General features: G+C 35.9%; 1 pseudogene; it reads right to left on the bottom strand.

The window, feature by feature from the left end:
- Nucleotides 1–5,929: 5,929 nt before the first annotated feature.
- On the bottom strand, nucleotides 5,930–7,048 carry LOC138145702 (complement component 1 Q subcomponent-binding protein, mitochondrial pseudogene; annotated as a pseudogene).
- Between the last annotated feature and the right edge of the window lie 12,519 nt (nucleotides 7,049–19,567).

The raw sequence follows: 19,567 nt of genomic DNA, 5'->3' as shown, positions 1-19,567 counted from the left end.
TCATAATTATTCTAGAGTAGAAAACCAAGCATTTGTGCAAATCAGGAAAGACAAACAGTACTGTATATGAGTATGAACAAAATTCTCTAGATTCATAGACTAGAGTCTAATTATGACTAAATAGTGAGTTGAATGTAAAAAGAATGTGCTGTGGAGTTCTTAGTATTATCAACTTTTGATTATTCATGGTAATTGAGGAGAACATTGACATAGTCCAGTGGTGATTAATTAAAAAAGGTTTTTGTTTTTGTGTTTTTACATTCTGTAATGTATTATGTGCATTTGCAGCAGATTTATTTAGTTCTGGCCACTATGAAACTATATTCCATTATTGAAGCACAGAATGGCTGACCATGAAGAATGGGTTTGGGGGTGGGAAAAGGAGGGAGGAGGACAAGATTAAATCCCACATTTGGGGATTCAAAATTTGCTACACATAATCCATAAAGTTGACAATGCACATAGCCATAAATTAGAGTTGATGTATTTCTCAAGCTCATAGAGTAGCATTTGGGGAAAAAAGAGAATAATTTACAAAATAGGGGTGAAAACTCAGCAAGAGGGGCACAAAATAACAGTGTGAAGCAGTTTGTGAAAGTAGCTATTTCACTGTAGTGAGCAATGTATTATAACTCAAAGCAGCTAGAGCTTAAATAAGTTTTGTTGCTCCCCTCCCCAAAATAAATACCATTATATCCAATAAAAAATAATAAATCCATCACTGTGGGTTTCTGTCTTTAATTAGATTATAACAATTCATAGTTAAGGCATCCTGAATGCCTATAGGGATGAAATTATATTCTATCCATCATTATTCATAGATAGATTTAAAATTAGAAGGACTATTAAAGCCTATTGAATTCAATACTCCCTCTCCCATTTGTTGAGAAGGAAACAGAAACCTAGAGAAGGAAATAGACTTAATTTAAGGGGATGCCAATAGTGATTGGAAAAGCTTGAATTTAAACCCAGATTCTCTCAACCCTATCCCTGCCCCCTTTCAAACGCATAACACTTCATCTCTCTCTGGTTATTTCATGTCTATCAGGCTTATGTACACACCACTATAAGCTTTTCCTTTTATCTGCCCTACAGCTGATAACCTAGTGCTAAGCCCATAGGGGGCACTAGATGGTAAACTAGTAACTGGAAAAAACTCTAATCCCTAGACCATCCTCCAAGGTCTTTTTAAAAAATCACCCAGAGTAGCTCAACAATCATATCTGCCAATTATTTCAATAGCCTGGTGCTATTTTGTGCTCCTCATGCTGAGTTCTCACACCTATTTTGTAAATTATTCCTTTTTTTTCCTGAATGCCACTCTATGGGCTTGAGAAATACATCAACTCTAATTTATGGCTATGTGAATTATCAACTTTATGGATTATATGTAGCAAATTTCGAATCCCCAAACGTGGGACTTCATCTAGTCCTCCTCCCTCATTATCCCACTCCCACCCCCATCCTTCGTGGTCAGTCATTCTGTGCTTCAATAATCGAATATATTTACATAGTAGCCAGAACTAAAAAGAAAAAAAAAACTGCTGCAAATGCAGATAAAATATCTATCCTAGGATGCAGCACATTCAGCTTTCATGATTTAAATTCATTGAAAGTAAATAAATTGCATCTGACCATTTCACTTTTCTTGGGATTTCCATTCCTTGCTAACCATTTTTGTTCCATATTTCTTTGAATAAATGAAAAGAAAATATAGGCAAATGATTGTTGAACAGCTAGGCCTTCTTATCATTATCACATTCATCCAGAGCAGCATTCCTATCTCTTTGATATTGATCTTGCCCCTGAGACAGCTTTTTTTAAAAAGCCTCCTACACCCCTTTTTTGTCCTTAGCATTCTTTGCCAAGCTGGTGTCATTCTTGGATACAGCATTAGACATAAAATTCTTAATAGGACTTTATCACACTTTTCTGTTCATCCTTGATTACTGGACCAAGGTTTCATCATATATACATTTTCAACTAGTCACATGGCTTTATATGGGTGAGTATTCCCTCCAATGATATACATTGCAACCCATTCCTGTCTGCTCATTTTGTGTAAACCTTGTCCATATCCTCCCATGCAGATCCCCACAGAGGGTCCACAAAATGTGCTTTCTTTGTTTTTATTAGACATTAGCATGCCAGCAGCCTATACAAATTCATCCCTTTGCTCTCATCATGTGACCATATCGTCTTCTTTACCCATACATTTCTTTGCTGGCATCTTGGTCTAGTTCACCTTCATAATTCATTGTTTGCAATGTTTTTGCAATTTGTTCTCACAGCATGCCTCTTCACTTCCCTCTGGATAATACTCATTTTATTTCTTCAGAAAAAGTAGCGTTCCATGACTTGCAGCTATACAACACTACATGGTATTGGGATTAAAAAGATTGACCTTTGTTTCAGGAAAAAATAAGGGATCACTGAAAGAATTTTTCTAATTTCCCACTAGCAATCTATCTCATTCTCTTATTCTTGTTCAATTCTGGGGCCAAACGTCTGTTTGTAGTCTCTCTATGATGTGCATATGTCTGTGTGAGTATGTGGATACATAAATCCTGTTTGTGATTTTTTTCCCAATTCCTTAACACACACACGCACACGCACACACACACAAAGCAAACCTAGGTAGATGAAGTTATAAAGCTATTCTCTTGTTACTTAATATTTTTATATATTTACTTTGCATAGGAAAGAGGTATATTTTCTTTAAGTGAATGTACTATGTCCTTTTCCCCACACTGTCCACAGTCCCACTTCCCTCCAGAAATAGACTACATATGCAAAGGGATAAGTTCTAGGTTTTGTATAAGTAACTGGATATCACAGTCTGCATAACAGGGGATCTTCATTCACTTGAATTTCCTATAGGAACACATAAAATTAACTCCTTTGAGTATTTATAGATACCATCCATTTTGCTATGTAATGGTCTAGGGCAGCAGTGGGAAAACTGTGTCCTTGAGGCCTCAGGTTCCTCACCCATGGTCTAGGGGGCTTACTGAAATCAGTATGGTGTCATCCATAAGCAAAAGCATCTGGAGAATCTCAAGATTTGATTTTGGACTTTACATAAACTCTTTCATGGTGAACAGTTTTTCTGTTACAGGGCAGCTTATTTTAATTCTCACTTGCTACTAATGATCAGAGGATTATTGAACAAGGTTTATCTCTTTTAAGGAATTTCTCATTATTTTGATATATAGAGGCACACCTTATTGGGGGAGAGCCCTTAAGACAATGCTTTGACATACCAAATCTAATGATTTTTTAAAGTCAACAAGTGATGTACAAAGTACTATTTGTATTCTCCAAATAGCTCACTGAACTATGCCCATAAAGATGTGGTATACTGTGGAACATCATCTGAGAGGTCCTTTCTCTTTTCTTCTAATTCTATCATTGAGGATACCCCCTCAACACATTGAGTATGCTCATAAAATTCAAGAAAAGGTAGAAATGAAGTAAAGAAGGAAGAAAGGGAAGGGAAGGGAAGGGAAGGAAGGAAGGAAGGAAGGAAGGAAGGAAGGAAGGAAGGAAGGAAGGAAGGAAGGAAGAAAGAAAGAAAGAAAGAAAGAAAGAAAGAAAGAAAGAAAGAAAGAAAGAAAGAAAGAAAGAAAGAAAGAAAGGAAGGAAGGAAGGAAGGAAGGAAGGAAGTGTAATGGGAATGCAAATTTGGAAGATCTTCCCTGCCCCTAGGCTAAAGTGCACCAGAAGCCTGGGGAGGGAGGCTTGTTTTTCAGTAGATACTTTTTGATTGGCCACTGGGTCAATAAGGTTGTTACATTCTCTGAGCCAGGAGAAGGCTATATAAGCCCTGATGTGTAGCTTTGTTTTGGGGACTCACTTTGAGAAGTGTTCTGTGATTTGATCTGAATTCTGGGAAGCCGTTGTTGAGAGTCCCCCGGCTTTGAAAAACCCAGATGTGGAAACCCAGATGTTGGCTGGGTATGGATGTAATGGTTGGACAGTTTGGAAAGCTGTCTACTTGATCTGTTAATGTCTTGATAATTCTGTCTGTATATTTTGAAGTTTGGGGTGCTGACCTTTTTCCCCTGAACAAGGTAAACGATATATGTCTGACTGATTAAAGTAAGCTTGTTAACCCATTTTGAGTTGCTTTCCTTTAACAAAGCAGATCCAAGAACCTGTATGGGCAGCAAACCCTGAGGACGCGCTTGGGGTGCTTGCTGCTATAAAAGGAAGGAAGAAAGAAAGGAAGGAAGAAAGGAAGGCATAATAAAATGAAGAAAAGGGGAGGGATGGAGGAAGGGAGGGAAGAGAAAAGTCATATACATCAGTAGTTTCTGATATTCACTAATTTGCCTTTTTAATAGCTCTGATTTTTTCTTCTATTTAATGTCTTCTTTAGGAACCTTAATGATTAATTCTTCAATATCTTTACAATAGTGTTGTGGTCTAGCATGAACTTCTTCTGTATATATTAGTATAGTCCAGCTGTTTCTTTCAAGTGCCATTTCTACATCCTAAGGCCTACCATAGCTGGGAATGTGATTTTAGAGTCCAAGACTCTTTAAAAAACAAAACAAAACAAAACAAACAAAAAACAACAACAAAAGTAACAACTGTGAATTGGACAGTGAAATCCCCATCAGTCAACTCCTTTTTTTCAAAATCAAATTAATTTATGTTTTCAGAATTTTATTTTTGAAGAATTTATATCCCTGTTGGGCTGATTTCTTCTATAAACTATTAGCCCTTTGCATTCTTATCTTTTGTCGTTTTGATCCTCTTGAAATCTGATTTCTCAAAATCTAAGGTACATGTAAAGCCATACCTGATTTTCCTTTCCTTCTTGATCATGAGATGTGAAATAGAGTTGCCTCTTTATCCCAAAGTTGCTTTTTATCTCTTTCATCCACTAGTTATTCCTTTCTGGTCAAAATGAGGTGCTGAATAAGTTCTCTTTCCTACTCATTTCATCTTTTGAAGGATAAAATTATCCCAGCAGTAGTTCCCAAATCTTTTTGTCTCAGGAGCCATTCACACTCTTAGAGATTATTGAAGTCTCCCAAAGAACTTTCCATTATGTGAGCTTTATCTATCAAAAATTACCACATTTTAATTTTAAACATCTTTGCATTGTTTTAAAATAGTTTTGACCTCACAAACCTCCCTGAAAAGGTCTTTGTGACCTAAAGGAGTTTACAGACAACATTATGAGAACCATTGCATTAAATAGATCCCACATGGGCCAGCTATTCTAGTTTTGGCAAACGGAGAGCTCCAGAATAAAGCTAGGTAGTTGTAGTTGAAAAATAATTTTCTTGCCCATTACAGGCTTATTGAGATTTGAAGTGACAATTATAACATAGAATTGAACAGAAATCTATAAATAAATAACTGCATTTAAAATGACCCAAATATCTATGAGAAAAAAGTTTAAATATAGATCATGCATGAATGATAATTGAGATTATGTTGACTTATTTTGAACACTTTACTGTTTTTGCCTGAAGTGCACTTGCCAGTATAAGATAGTCTAGTGTTCATGTATTGGGGGGGTAGGGTCTGGCCAATGCGGGTATAGACCTTGGAGTAATCACAGTATCTGCTTGAGGCTTTGGTGAACCTGATTTTGACAGTATGTGTTAAAAAGTTCCTTTCCTTCCCAGATTCAGAGAACATGCAGGTATTCTGACTCCTGTTGGTTTACTAAATAGTAATAAAGGACTTTCAATTGACCATGACACCAAAATGAAATATACATGCAAAAGACTTAAAAGGATTTAAAAAAATCTTCCTTTTCTCCAGTGCTGACCAAAGCAAGAGCTGCTATATATATATGGATTGAGTGAGGGGCCTCAGACCTGTGATTTCAGTCTGTCGATATGTGACCGTGAACACATGGTCTTGTTTTATTGCCTCTGTGGCATCTATCATTTCTTTTTTTTTTTTTTTGGAAGGGTCCAAGGGTTTTATTTCTTGTCATTCTGTGGTGGCGTACAAAAATGCCAGCAAAGGAAATAAAGGATTAGGGAACATAATTTACGCCTGGCGGTATTTCACAGCACAGCGCTTTCTCCATGATGGCTTCTAGAAACCTTCTCTAGGAAGGAAGGGCTCAGGGAGCACAGCAGCCTCAGGCCTCCCTACTGACACTTGACGAATCCTTTCAGGTCTTCCAGAAAGTTGATGTATTCCTGGTGCTCTAAGGCCGTGCTGAGCTCAATCAGCTCGTCTGCGAATGTGTTGTCCACTCCCCGGTCAGCCAGGAAGTCCATCAAGTGATCATACAGGGCCCAGTCCAAGGAATCTGTGTTGAGTGTGTAGTTTGCATCCTTGCAGTCAGATTCACTGCTGGGCTGAAAGCTAACTTCCCGGATGGAGAAGATGTCACTCTCATCTTCTTCTTCCTGTCCAACCTCCTCCTCTGGATAGTGGCAGTCCAGCACAAGGGCCTTCTTGGTATCATCCTTCACAACCTCCACCACGAAGTTCGGGGTTGATGTAAGTTCAGGCTCTTGCTGTTCTTGGGTTTTCTGTCCCTCTGGTGGCTCATCATCGAATGTCGGTGGGGTACTGTTGTTAATGTTGAATGTGACTGTGATCCTCTCGCCAGCTACTCTCCGGACTAACTTGGCTTCTGTCCCTTGCACACCCAGCTCCCAATCCCCAGACATCTTGGGGAAGGATTTATGTTTCTGGATCTTCCTTTCCTCTTTAATTTCATCTGTCAGGAATTCAGCAAAGGCCTTGTCCCCCTCCGTGTGGAGCCCCCCCCGCACGTGCACGAACATAGACCGGGCGCGCTCCGGAGCGGCTGCAGGAGGCGGGGGCGCGCGGGGCCCTGCCCGCTGGCGACTCCTCCTCCCAGGAGGCCTCCAAAGGCGCGGGTGGCGGCGGCCAGGGCGGGGCGCAGCGCTGGGAGGGCGGCGGGGCGCAGGGCCCGGGCCGCAGAGCGCAGCAGCAGCGGGGCCATGACCGACACACGCGGAACGGGGCGTGGGAACAACGACGGAGACCGGAAGGACAGCGGGGAAGCGCAGAGCACACCGGGAAAAAAATCATCTATCATTTCTTTATCTTAAGTAAATTGGTGTCAAAGATTCACAGAACAAGTTACAACTCTTTGAACATCAAAAGGTTAGAAGAGTCACCAGGAGCCCACCAAATGAAGTTCATATCAGGGTCAGCCAGAAGCCACAGCAGTCAAACTCAGTCAACCTGGAGGAGTGATCTACTCAACCTATCCTAAAATGAAATGACCCAGTAGGCTAGACACTGTCCTATAACCAAGTGAGCAACGTATCTGTCAAATATACCATACCCCGTAATGAACTTGTTGGGATCATAAAAGATGTAGTAAAAGGATATTTATTGTAAAATACAGAGAAAACAGTTGAAAAAGAAACCAAATAGTGATGAGAGACCCTTAGAGAAAATCCAGAGGACTAGAGGGAAAACATATTTAGCATCAATAATACCAATTCTGATTCTTTATTTCCAGCAATTAGTATATATTTTTAGGACACTGAAAGTTATTGCTGGAAAATTCTGAATCAAAGAAATATTTTTCAACCATATGATTATTGACTGTGTCATATCTGAAAAAATGTAGATTTAGAGTTTGCCATTTCACCTTCTGGGCCTTAGTTTCATCTCACATAAATGAGGATTAGGATATAAATTGGAAACACACTAGTGGGGACTCAGGAGATATTGTCACAAGGACTAGGATTATATTCTCTCACATCAGAGTTTCTCTGGGATCCTGAGAGTGAACTGTAACAGTGTAGCTACCCTTTTGGGTAAACACCCTGATCATACAGAATTCAGAAGAGTTGAGCAAGCTAGACCCAGCTGAGAAAGAGAAAGCCCAGGAAGATTGGATGACTTGGTGCAATAGGTTTCTAAGTGGTACACTGGATAGAGTTCAGCACCTGTAGTCAGGAAGACCTAATTTCAAATCTAGTCACAAACAATTACTATGTGACCCTGAGAAAGTCACTTAAGCTCTGTCTGCTTCCATGTATAAAACGGGGAAAATAATAGCACTTACTTTCAAAGGTTGTTTTGAGGATAAAATGAAATAATATTTGTAAAACACTGTGTACACTATAGCTGCCATCATCATCATCATCATCACTATAATCATCACTTGCTTATGGGACAACAAAATCATTAAATATCATCATGGTCTGGTAAGGAAACAAGACCACTTTAGGGGAAGCAGCTTGAAACTCCATATTTTAGAACAGTTTTAGTGAATGGTCTCACCAGGCTCATTAAAACTAGTTAAAACTCAGTTTCCTTATGATATAGTTATCTATAGCATATTTCTACTATGGATCCTGATAATCTAATTTAAATCCTGCCTATACCTTATTTCTTTCAGTCATTGGAAATTTACCCCATAGTTGATTTTGGGGGCAAATGTGTCCTATTGGGGTGTTATAGGACTTGGATATTCCATTATATCTTTTCATACTATTTATTCCCTTAACATCATGTTGGAATTGAATACTTTGCCTTAACTGTGAATGAGAAATATTAAACTTATTTTAGGATCAATTATACATCTGGGACAGGAGTCAGCATCTGTGAGTTTTGATTTTCCATTTTCCTTTATTCTACACGTAATCTCACTTTATAAATATTCTTTTTATTCCCTGGTACTTTTAAAGACCATTTTTTACTCTGATATTTAATTTGTAATGGAAATCAAGAAATTAACAGGTCATTATTTTAGAGATATGATGAATATGAAAAGGAAAATTTTTAATGGGCAATTTCTTACATTTTGACTCTGCTTATCCTCTTGATTTTATATTAATGATATCATTGCCACTTATGAATGATAATTTCTTTTGCATTATATCTCAGAATACCATTAGTGATCTCTTTCACTCACCTTATTATCTACCAGTGAACTCAATAATACAGATAAAATAATTATTTTACATGATAAGGAAATTTCTGACACATTAATATTGACTCATGTTAATTTGGCAATATATTTTTTTTACATTTTGAATAGCAGGCATCATTATTTAATATACCATTTCTAGCAACAACAACAACAAAGAACACCTAATCATGGCACTCTATATCTTGCTTTTTTAAATGCTTTCTATTTCAGTGAATGTTTGTCACTGAAGACACTTGAAATATTAGTAGTAAACATTTCATATTCTATAAAAAAGATAGTTACTATTCATGCCATTCTATGGTTAATATATACTTTTAAAAATTTTTTCTGATTTCAGTTGTATCACTTTTAAATCCTGAGATATCCCATTAAACAAAAATAATAAATTATACTATTATTCAAGAAAATCAAATATTGGAGAATGAAGTAATAGTATGTACCATTCTGTGGGAAGATTTTTTGACATACTTATCTTCAAATGTTTGTGACATTCTCTTTTCCCTTTATATTCATTATGGCTTATATATCTACTTTTATTTCAATTTTTTGAAGCTATAATAACAATCTACTTCTCTTGAGGCCAGATTTCTACCATACTTTAGCTCTCTAAAACATAGCTGTGAATGTAAAAATAAGAAAATAGAGACTTCGTTAGTGGCCTTGCCCTAAAGCCTATACATGTTAACTTCATAGGAGAGGTCTCAACAATAGCGTTATTCATTAGCTTATTCCAAAAATATTTATTGAGTACATACAACCAAAGCACTTCCTTGGAAAGAAAGATGTGAAAATAAAGAAGACAGAGTCCCTGAGCTCAAGAACACTATAACTTAGTAGGAATCATAAGTTTTCTTGTACAAATCAGCTTAATACTAATTACAACAAAAGTATGTGAGATCTGTAAGGTCAGAGAGATATCGCTTTACCTGGAGGGGGAAAGGAGATGTAAAATTACAGATGTCTAAAAAAATTAATCATCTGTTTTCTCAATAGACACCTGTTGGAAACCACCAAGAGAAGGGGAAGAAGAAGCTGTTTGAATCCGATGAACTCTAGGCCATAAGACAGGAATGCCTCACAGTTTGCCTAGTTGGAAAATGGTAAAAGAAAACCATGATCATCCCTACCAATTTGCATTGGAAAAAGCAGTCTAATGAACCTCAAGGTTATCAGCAACATACAATGGATGCTAATGACAGTATTGCTAAGCTATCTGTAAAATGTTTCATAATATCTAGTTTTATGTTTATAAAAGCAGGGAAATATATACTACATTCTAAAAAAAGTACATTTTTAAATCAAATTTTAGTCAATAAGCATTTATAAAGCACCAGTGTTCTGCTAAGCACTGGAGATACCACAAAAAGAAAAAAGGCCAAAAGACACATCCTGCTCTCAAGAAGCTCATAGTCTAATACAATAAATATGTTGTTTGTATGACACGCAAATAATCACTTACAAAACTTAGACAGGATAAATTGAAGATAATCAAAAGATGGAAGGCACTAGTATTGAGGGGGGTTAGGAAAAGCTGCTTATGGAAAGTAGGATTTTGTTGTGTTTGTCTTTTATTTTCAAAGAGGACCATGACATCAGGGAGATGATGACATGACTTGCTGTTGACTTTGCTTTGAGTGAGGGAGGGCTGTGCAAGGTCACCAGCCTCACTTTTTCCTCCAGAGCCCTCTGGGTCCAGTGACCTGATATTCATCAGAATAACTGGAGATGACCCAGGATGCAGTGGGAGACCCTGGCCCTTTTAGGCTAAGGCCTTTTCAGGTTCTCACTTTGAGTGAAAAGTTCTCTTTAAGAAGTGAGTTGGGATGGCCCCTTTAATTAAAAAAAAATCAAACTGGGAGGGGAAGACCCTCTGGGTTGCTGGCCAAAAGAGAAACAGTTACCATTTACATTCACTCTGAGCCAGGAAATATAGCTGTCAAATAGTGCTTGAGCAGGGACCTATTGTTGTTCAAGCTATGAGTTCCAGAGTGAAGGACTTTAACTGGGATTTGAAGGAAACCAAGGAAGCCAGAAGAGAGAGAACAAGAGTATTCCAGGCATGGTGGGAAAATGGTAAAAAAAAATTAAAATTAAAATAGACTTTGGAGATGGAGCATTTTGTTTTAAGAACAGCAAGGAGACCAATATTACTGGATAATAGGGTATGTGGTGGGGAGTAAGGCATAAGAATACTGCAAATGTTGGCAACAGGGTTTTCAATGCCAGAGGATTTTGCTTCTGACCATCAATGATTACTTGTAGCAAGTTTAGTTCTGTGAGAAATTCACAGGAAGAGGCATAGCTCATTCCCCTACCATAGTGCCTAGATAAATAATGTTCAGCTAGAGTCTTTTCATTTTCATTCTGAACCATCTATTGCAGTAATGAGTTCTCAATTCATTTTGCATGTATATAGCTATAATTTCATAAATCTTCTTTTTTTGAGAAAGAAAGATAACCATGTTTTCCCAAAGAGAATATTTTTTACAAAGCAAGGTGTCCTATGTGACCTTGAGGTGATAGAATCAAAATAAAATGATATCTCTACAGAGCCAAAGGGATATAATCTGTTTAACGCCCCATGCAATGGCATCAGAATGATGAAATGTATGGAGAGTAGTTATGTTGATCAAGCAAGATTAAGGTTGGCATAAAAACTGACAGTGAAAAGATAAGCACTTGCTGTTATGAGATAGAAGCTGGAATACTGAATCAAACAGATAATTAGCTTTTAAAGGAAATTACTATTAGAGTGTTTATATTGCTTATTTTTAAATGGCAAAATTCTCTAACTCAATATACCAATTTTAATCTATGTCCAAGTTTATCCTAGAGAATCACAACAGTACTAGGTTAACTGACACTGTCCACTCATCATATATATGGTATAAGGGAAAGTATGCGTTAAAAATATGGGAAGATTTAAGTAATGCAGTTTGCTACCTATAATTTTTTTATGATCTCCTTAGGTTGTAAATTTGATTTCTTACTTTATGAGTGATTGACATCAATTTCACCTTAAATCTTTTTTTTTTTTGCTTTTTCCTTTCACATATATTGGTTATATGACAATTTGGCAAGTCACATAATCCTTTAATCAACTCCTTGAAACTTTAATAAAGATATATATAATAAAATATAATAATATTTTAAAACATGGACTAAATTTTACTGGTAGAAGGTGTTTCTGTAACTAGAATTCCCTATAAAAATAAAATCAAAGCTCTGGTCTTACAAAAGCATAGACTGTGCATGTACATGTGTATATGTATACACATATGTATATGTGTACATATAGCATGCATGTGCATTATATGTGTGTATGTGTAAATGTGTGTACACACTTATATGTACACATTTATTATTTCTATGTATCACATATATTTATGAATATGCATACACACACGGCAAATTGAGTTTGTTTTTTGAGAGCATGTGCAAGTGCCAAAAATTCAAAATAAAGCAGACCACAGTTTGTGGCAAAGGTTCTTTCAATTCATTTTTTAAAATATATTTATTTTGTTAAACATTTTCCAATTATATGTAGAATAATTTGCTCATTTTTAAAATTTTGAGTTCCAAATTCCATTTCTCACTTTCTCTCTCTCTCCTACTTGGGAAGGCAAGCAATTTAATATTAGACATGTGAAGTCATGCAAAGCATATTTTCATATTAGCCATGTTGTAAAAGAACCCCCCTCCCAAAAAAAGGATGCTTCAATCTGCATTTAGAGTTCATTCTCTCGCTGGAGGTGGTTAGTATTTTTCTTCATGGACCCTTTGCAATTGTCATGGATCACTGCCGTGATCAGACTTAGCTAAGTCTTTCCAAGTTGATCATCCTTACAATACTGTTGTTACAGTGTTATACTATTCTCCTGGTTCTGTTCCTTTCATTTTGCCTGAGTTCAAATAACTCTTCCCAGGTTTTTCTGAAATCATTCTGCTTAGTATTTCTTATAATACAATAGTATTCCATAAGAATCATATACCACAACTTATTGAACCCTCCCCAGTTGATGAGCATCAGCTCAATTTGCAATACTTTGTCACCACAAAAAGAGGTGTTATAAATATTTCTATAGAAATAGGTCCTTTTCCTTCTTCTTTGATTGACTTGGCATATGTATCTAATAGTAATATTGCTGGGTCAAAGTATATATACTGTTTTATAGCTCTTTGGTTATAACATAGTTCTGCTCATTCTTTAGGATTAGATTTATTTAAATAAGTGGCCTATTGCTGTTTGCTCATTAGATACAATATTACTAAATGTCAATTTTATTGCAATATGATCTGAAAAGGGAGCATTTAATATTTCTGATGTGCTTCATTTGGTTGTGAGGATTTTGTTCCTTAATACAGGGGTGGGGAACCTGTGACCTCCAGTCCACATGTAGCCCTCTACATCCTTAAGTGCAGCCCTTTGACTGAATTGAAACTTCACAGAACAAATCCCTAGAGGCTGCAGGTTTCCCACCCCTGTGCCTAATTGTCTTTTTTTTTTGTTTGTTTTGGGTTTTTTTGGTAAAGATACTATTTATGGTAGAGAAAATGGTATATTCTTTTCTATTTCCATTCAGTTTTTTTCCAGAAGTCTAACATATCTAACTTTTATTAGAAGCTATTCACCTTTTTGACTTCTTTTCAATTTATTTTATGATTCACCTCATATAGCTCTGGAAGGGAAAATGTGAGGTCCCCCACTAGTATAGTTTTCCTATCTCTTTTCTCCTATGATGCATTTAACTTTTCCTTTAACAATTTGGATGCTATGCCATTTGGTGCATGTATGCTTGTATTGCTATTACTTCTTTGTCTATTGTTCCATTTAGTAATCTGTAGTTTCACTGCTTATTGCTTTTAATTGGGTCTCTTTTTGCTTTTGCTATGTCTGAAGTCATGACTTCTACCCCCTGCCTTTTTTTCTTCATCTGAAGCATAATAGGTGCTGGTCCAGCCCCTTATTTTAACTCTGTGTGTGTGTCTCTCTATTTCAAGTGTGTTTCTTATTAACAGTATATTGCTGAATTCTTTTTTCAATCCCTCCTCCTATCCACTTCAGTATTATGAGTAAATTCTTCCCAATTCACACTCGGAGTTATGATTATTAACTGTGCATTTTCCTGCATCCTATTTTCTTCCATTTATCCTTCTCTCTTTTTATTCTGTCCCTTCTCTAAAATCTGTTTTTCCTTTGATCACTGCCTTCTTTTATCTGACCTCCCATTTATCACCCTTGTCCCCTTTTTGGTAATTCTTTCCCTTCCAAACTCCCTGTTGAGTAAGATAGATTTTTTTTTTTACCATTTAAGCATATGTGTGTACATATTTATGTATATATGTGTAGATATATATATATATATATATATATATATATATATATTCATTCTCCCTTTTTAAACCAATTTAGATGTGAGCAAGGTTTAATCACTGCCTGCCCACCCATCAACACTTTTCCTTTGCACTGTAAAAGTTCTTTCATGTGCACCTCTTTTATATGACATAATTTTCACCATTCTCCCTATCTCTTTCACCTTCATCCAGGGCATCACTTTTTCTTTCCTTTCCATTTCTTCCATCCTCCTAACATAATTGACTCACTCCTTACCCTCTTTCTATGTAGAACTCTTCTATCCCCTCTAATAACAATGAGGTTCTCAGAAGTTACATTTATCATTTTCCCATATAGAAAGGTAATGTTTAACCTTATTTCGTTCTTAATATTTCTGTTCCATGATTGCCTTTTTATGCTTCTCATATTTGTCATGAATGTGTTCCCTTTGCTTTCTGAGGATATTTCTTGGGTATTTGCTAATTCTGCATCTTCTGGAACATCAGAGTATCTATTTAAGAGAATGACTTCACTCTCCTTCCCAGAAAAAAGAACCATTAAAGTGAGAAAGAAAAGCATAAACATTTGACACCAATTGACTGATCATTAAGGCTCCAGCTCTAGGGCCTTATGTGCTTTACAGATTAGCATTGTTCAACATATCTAAGTTTCCCCAGACTCACCTAAGGTCTGTTCTTATCATCTTTCAGCCAACGTGTTAATTCCCTGCACATTATACTCACCTTTATACCTTTTCCTCTCACAATAGTAATTGATTTAACACCGCCATGCCCAGAAAAGCATGTCACTCAATTCCACTTACCATCCCTGTGACTTCTCACAATAAATCATCCCTGTCTAGCCACCAATCTCCTGTATGTGTTGTGTTGCCCTAATACAAGGGAAACTTCTTGAACACTGAGACTGTCCTGCTGTTCTTGTTCAGTTGTTTCTGAGTCTTTGTGACCCCGACTGGGGTTTTCTTGGCAAAGATACTGGAGTGAATTGTCATTTTTTTTTCTTCAGATCATTTTATAGATGAGGAACTGAGATAAACAGAACTGAGCGGTTTGCCCAGAGTCACATAGCTACTAAGAGTCTGAAGTCAGACTTGAACTCATGAAAATGAATCTTCCAAATTCCAAGCCCAGTGCTCTGTCCACTATACTATATATATAATTTTGTATTATTTTGTATCATTAGATTGTGAGCTTCTTGAGGGCAGAGAGTGTCTGGCACACCGTAAGCACTTAACAATTATTTATTCATTGATCAATATTTTTATCTTCATGCCTAGTAGTTTCTAAGTATTCACAAAGCATCTACTATATTCCAGGAACTATGCTAGGCACTATGGACAGAAATAAAATGAATGAAACAATCCTTACTCACAAGGGACCTACATTTTAATGGGAGAGAAAACAGGTACATCCACATAAATACAAAGACAGTAAATACAAGGTGTTTCTTGTTTGTTTGTTTTGTGCGAGAGCAGCCAAGGAAGGCTTGATGTAGAAGGTAGCACTTGAATTGTGTCTTAATGATGAAAGGAAATCTATAAGAGGCACAAGTTAGTAGGCATCACAAATGAAATTCTTTTTGTCTGACTTCTAAGGTCACTTCCAGCTCTAAATCTGTGATCAGAGTTGTTTTAATCAATGAATCCAGGTTCTCTCACTCTAGATTCAGAGTTTTGTGTCTACTATATCACAAGATGAAGTGTGGAGACACGTTCAACTACAATATTATTTGCCTGTTGAGAAAATATCAGGGTTTATTTGTTTTTCCTGTAATAAGTTCCCCAAAAAGGTTTTGACTAATTTATTTGAAATTGTTGGCCTTCCATGGACAAATTTTATGGCAGGAAAGAGCAATCTATTAGGGAAAGAAGAAGCCTGGATTCTAGTCTAGCATATGATACTAAACTACTGTTTGGCCTTGGGTAAGTCATGTAATTTTATTGGGTCCAAGTTTCTATATATGCCAAATAAAGAATTTAAAATAGATTATCTTTGAACCTGAGTCTTGATTCACCTATTATTTGATTACAAGTTATTGCATGAACTTCATTCCTTCATATTATGTAAAATACTTTAGATTTTGGATGACCCAATACAAATATTGTCATAGAAATGGATTATTGAAATTACTTTATAACGCTAAAATTTTATTTCTTTCATTACTGATTAAGATTTATCTGTAGTTTCAAGATATATCAAATAATCAGGAACTGAAAAAAACAATCAGGAACTGGATTATATTTTGTATTCTTTGTGTTCTAAAACATTAATTTCTTGAGAACAGCGATTATAACTTTCTATCCATTTACATACCACACAGTGACTAACAGAAGACTGAATGCATAATGCATCATTGTAAATAAATATTGATGGATATTACTGGTGTCTTTTTTATATTACTCATTACTTATTCCTTTCAATTCTTCTTCTTCCGGAAATTTCTTCTTCATCTCTTAGGGTCTTATTTTCCCCTTTTGGCCTCCTAGTAGAGATTTTTTTTTTATTTAGGTTATACATATACAATCATATTAATCATATTTATACATCAGTTATTTTGTGAAAAAAGAGTCAGAACAAAAAAGAAAAGCCATGTGAAAGAAAAAATAGTGAAAATAGTATGCTTAAATTTGCACTCAGAGTCCATAGACCGTTCTCTGCATGTGGATAGCATTTTCCATCATGAGTCTTTTGGAATTGTCTTGGATCATTGTGTTACTCAGAAGAGCTAACTTTATCATAGTTAATTATCACAGAATGTTGTTATTATCATATATATGCATATGCATATATATATATATATATATATCACATCACTCTCCTACTTCTGCTCACTTCACTCAGCCTCAGTTCATGTAAGTCTTTCCAGGTTTTTCTGAAATCTGCTTGCTCATCACTTCTTACAGCACAATAGTATTCCATTACATTCATATAGCACAACTTGTTGAGTCATTCCCAAATTGATGGGCATCCCCTCAATATCCAATTCTTTGCCATCACAAAAAGGGGGGCTATAAATAATTCTGTACATATGATTTTCCCCCTTTTATAATCTCTTTGGGATACAGACCTAGTAGGGGTATCACTAGATCAAAGTATATGCATAATTTTATAGTCCTTTGGGCATAGTTACAAACTGTTCTCCAGAAGAGTTGAATCAGTTCAACACTCACCTACAATGCATTAGTGTGGCAATTTTCTCACATCATCCCCAACATTTATCATTTTCCTTTTCTGTCATATTAGTTAATCTGATAGGTGTGAGGTGGTACCTCAGTTTCAATTTGCATTGCTCTAATCAATAGTGATTCAGAACATTTTTTTCATATGACAGTTTTATGTCATATGACAGGTTTTTCATAGACAGTTTTAGTTTCTTCATCTAACAACTGCCTGTTCATCTCCTTTGACCATTTATCAACTGCAGAATGACTTTTGTTCTTATAAATTTGACTCAGTTCTCTATATATTTGAGAAATGAAGCCTTTATAAGAGACATTGACTGTAAAAATAATTTCTGAACTTTCTATTTCCCTTCTAATATTGGTTATTTGGCTTTGCTTGTGCAAAAACTGTTTTAATTTAATGTAATCAAAATTATCCATTCTGCATTTCATAATGTTCTCTATCTCTTATTCCTCCTATCACTTTTATATCCTCTAATTAAATTCCCAGGTTTTTGTACCCTATTCCACACATTATCTTCAAGTTTTTTTTCACTAAATTCCCTAAAATCTACTTGTTTGGATATTTCTACCACCTCTCTTGGTAATACAGTACAATAAATACAATAAAAATTGACATACTGGAAAGGATATCATGTGTTCAAAGTCAAGAATTTTATTCTATATGTGTAATACCCTGGTGATGAATAATTTATAATGTTTTATATGTAAAGAATACACATACCTGAAAATATGTATAATATATACACAGTGCAAGATGAAGAAGTGTGTCTTGAAGTGCCCCTCACCCACTATATAGCATCTAAACTAGGGCCAATGGGGATATGAGAGGAATATACAGCCACAATGATTCTCTGTAAGAAGGAAAGTAAAAGGTGGAGTAAGTGGTGCTAGAATTCATAATTATAATTCTTAATATTTTTCCCATAATGGCAATGTGATGTTAGTTAGGTTCTAAAATAGCAGAATAGGCAGAGAATTGGATTTGGAGCCAAGAAGATACAGGTTCAAATTCAACCTCTATGTGACCAGAGAGAAGTGACTTAATTTCTCTACAATTTATACAGTTTTGTACAGTCAGTCATAGTTTTATCAAACATAAAATCAGGACACTGGAATAAAAGGACTCTAAGAACCATTTAACTTTTAAACCTATGGACGTTTATTGATTATTTTATTCACCTTTACTTTCTATTACTTATTATTCTATGTAATAAAGGCTTATAGAGGCAGATCAAGTATCTAAATGTCTTATGTCATTTTCCTTCCTTCTAAAAGAAAGTATCTTCTGAATAATAAACAACCAATTTTAAAATGAACTCTAAGAACATACTCAAAAATGGCCATTCACATCAACACAAAAAGTGACAATTAATTGAAGTATTATTACTCTTATCCTGTATTCTAGATTTAATACAGAGGTTCTGTAGACTTGAAATAAGAGGGACATCTCTTGTGACACAAATAAGTCAGATTATGCATGGTTTATAGAGGTTTAAAGAGAAGCTTCATCTCAAACATATGCATTAATACAATATTTAACTTCCTAATGGACAATGAAAAATTTTGTAACATAGCAATAACAAATAGCTCTATTGACTTTTTTAAGCAATCGGGGTTAAGTAACTTGCTCAAGGTTACACGGCCAGTTATTATTTCTGGGTGTGGTGCTGAGTATCTGAGCCCGGATTTGATCCAGGTCATCCCGACACTGGAGCCGGCGCTCTTACTCGCTGAGCCACCTGGCTGCCCCTAAGCAATTGGGGTTAAGTAACTTGCTCAAGGTTACATGGCCAGGTGTTTCTGGGTGGGTGCTAAGTGTCTGAGCCCGGGATTCGATCTTCAGGTCTTCTCAACACTGGAGCCGGTGCTCTTACTAACTGTGCTACCTGGCCGGCCCAGCTCTATTGACTTTTAAGACAAAGAACTCAAGGTAGAAAGAAGACTGGGTAGGAAACTGACTCATTAGGTATGTATATATGTGTGTATGAGGATGTATAACATGTATAAGAACTTTATATATGCTATGTATATTTTATGTGACATACACTTCATATATTTAAATATATCATATTTATATAACATAGATAAAATATATATTTGCAACTATATGAATATATGTGTGTGC

This window comes from Petaurus breviceps, unplaced genomic scaffold (genome assembly GCF_028583685.1).
Source record: "Petaurus breviceps papuanus isolate PSGF00001 unplaced genomic scaffold, PetGlider_PUasm1.0 90743, whole genome shotgun sequence".
Taxonomy (NCBI): domain Eukaryota; kingdom Metazoa; phylum Chordata; class Mammalia; order Diprotodontia; family Petauridae; genus Petaurus; species Petaurus breviceps.
The sequence above is the reverse complement of the archived record's forward strand: the minus strand, read 5'-3'. Positions and strand labels throughout refer to the sequence as shown.